Consider the following 3,014-nt stretch of genomic DNA (forward strand, 5'->3'; position numbering starts at 1 on the left):
GTGTGTGTATGTGTGTGTGTGTGTGTGTGTCCGTGTGTGTGTCCGTGTACGTGTGCCTTGATGTTTGCGTGTGAGTAGTATGCTTTTTGTATGCCACAGTAAATTAGTAAATAGCAATACAATGTTATGTTGTGTTATCTTAACATCCGGAGACGTTTTATATGTGTTGCAACTTCAGAGACAATCGTTCTGATGTACAAACCCTGTGACACAGCGTTATCTTTGCTGTTTGTTTCCTGTATTGGTAGAAACATGAACATTAGAAACCCCTACGAGTTCAGCGCATTTTGTACTGCAGGATTTCACATGAACTTTGTATCTTTGTCTTTACGGGTGTGTCTTCAGTGTCCTTACGTTTTGAGTTTTCAGTGGTCACCTGGTTAGAACTGTTCAAGGCACCGATTAGCTATGTCATGATACTGATGTTCTATATCTATTTAGAAGTTTTATTTGTCATTCTTATTCAACGCCGGCTACCATCCGGGGGGTGGGGTAGGGGGAGGGCAATTCAGTAGCCAGTAGGGATGACACGAGAAGCGACAGATGTTATCTCATTTCAGGCTTGGAATACAGTGACATGATGGTGGTTGGTATGAAACCTTTTAACCTCTCAAAGGTGGAAAAGAGGGCGTCAGTTATAAATGGGTTGACTATAGGATCAGCCATAAATGCTTGCTAAAATTACAATGTCGTTACAAAAACTAGGAAAGGCAGAAACATCTTATTGTGGGGTATTGTCGGTACTCAGAAAAGCAGACCTTCACATTTATAATGTATGTGTCTCTCTCTTCTTTACCATAGTCATGAGGAAGGTTGTCCGTGCTATAGATAAGAGATTGTCTAGAATATTTCTGATCATCAAAAGAAAAGAAAAACAACAACTAACCCCCCCCCCCCACCTCCAATACAATCTGTGAAACCTTCTGGCTTTTGAAGACTCATTTTAATTTCAGTTAAAGCTTTACGGCACATGCAACACAATAAGGTCTTAGAAGTTATAAGATTAGACGTGTTACCTGAGTGTGACAAACACATACACAAAAAAGGAGGAGAGAGGTAAGGACGATAGATGTTTGACAGGAAAGAAGGAGCAATCCAAACCAGAGTACCTCCTAACCACCCATTGCAGACTCCACACCACATCAAAGAATTTAGAAGAGTAAAGTGTAATACACCCCCGTCCCCCTCCCACTCCCCACTCCACCCATGTCTTTGCACACATCGACGGCATCAGCGATCAAAGTCAGCTGATACCTGTTCCTGTAACACATTGCACAGACCTCGTTGTGACCCCCATGGTGACCCCGGGCTGCATATTAGGCCTACGTCAGGCGACTTCCAGGCCCATAAATTGAATAATTGAGCAGACCTGAGAGAACAGAACATTCCTGCGTTTCATTAATCTCGGTCTATAGGAATATTGCTTTAGTAAGTTTTAAGCCCCTTTTAGAACACAAATATTATGTCATGTAAGTGCGGAAGATTAGGCGTGTTACGAGAAAGTAACATTCAAGGATGATAGACGTTTGATAGGAAAGAAGGATTAAACCATATTAAAGCACCCGCCAATCAACCACGAATACCCCCGAAAATGACGAAAATTTGCTTAGGAAAATCAAACCATCAAGAGCAATGTACTTTTGCGATGAATATTGTAATAAAAACCGAGATTTATTTAATCTAGTTATTCGTTTCTGTTCTTAGTCCAACCAGAGAGCCCAAGATGGCAGAAGATATTCGGAGACGTCTCCGGCGAGCGCCAGGAACTATTCGGAGACGTACTCCCGAACACAGATTCACTGCTTTGCTGGCCAAACTGCATAATGTTTGCTGCAGATCACACATATAGCCATTTTCAACAAAATTCCAAACCTAACTGCAGAATATCAAATTATAGGTTTAAACGGGGGTTGGGGGTGGGGGTGTAACCCCCAGATCTTTTTTACTTGGTCCAGAGGCAAAAAGCATTTTGATTGGTCTATCTCCGTCGGAGATGTCTCCGGATAGATACTGTGACCCAAGACAGTAAAGGGGTTAAAATCAAGAAAGCAGAAACATACGTGACCTTTGGTACGTATCTCTATCCCCTTTTTGCCGAGACAACACTATAAGTCGACGGGCTAAATGTGACCTAAATTGTCCCATTCGTCTCGGTGCAATAATTTATTCACGAATCAGGACACCCATTTCTTCCTTAACCGGGAAAAGTCCGTTTAATATCAAGACACAAAAACTGGTGTGAGATAACCTGACGGTCTACCGCGATGTTTCTATTTTACTTGACATTCTACTACAGGACCAGTCAGACAACTGTTCCACTTAACGGCTCACTAGTTAACTTCAATCAACAACCTTCGTTTTTAACTCAACTTTAACAATATCCCTTACTCTAACCCGAATCCCAGCCCAAAACCTAAAACCTAACATAACTCTTACCCAGACCCTGACACTGGCCCTAACCCTAACAATAACCCCAACCTCAACCCTAACCCTAACCCTGACCCTAACCCTATCCCTGAACCTAACACTAACCCTAACCCTAACCCTAACCCTAACTCTATCCCAACTCTATCCTAACCCTAACCCTATTCTTAGCCCTAATCATATCCCTAACCCTAATCCTCACCTTCACCCTAAATCTAACCCTAATCCTTAACCCTAGACTTATTCCTGTCCCTAACCCTAACCCTAACCCATTGTTACAGTACAGGTAGACCTTGCCCCAATTAACTGATCATGGTTATATGGAGCTTTTTAGTGCATCTATAGTGCCATAAGTTGCCTAGAAGTTAGACTGCCGAACTAGCAACCGTAAGGTTGAGGGTTTGGGGGATCGAGGCTCAGTTTGGCCCGACGTTGTGTCCATGACAAGGTCACTTTAAACATTTTTTTTTTTTGCATTTGGTTCAGTCTGATCTAAGATTGACGTTGGATTTCGATGCCCAGCGTCTTTGATATTTCTTCTTCTTCTTCTTCTTCTTCTTCTTCTTCTTCTTCTTCTTCTTCTTCTTCTT

The sequence above is a fragment of the Aplysia californica genome, unplaced genomic scaffold, assembly GCF_000002075.1.
Source record: "Aplysia californica isolate F4 #8 unplaced genomic scaffold, AplCal3.0 scaffold00149, whole genome shotgun sequence".
NCBI classification, from domain to species: Eukaryota; Metazoa; Mollusca; class Gastropoda; order Aplysiida; family Aplysiidae; genus Aplysia; species Aplysia californica.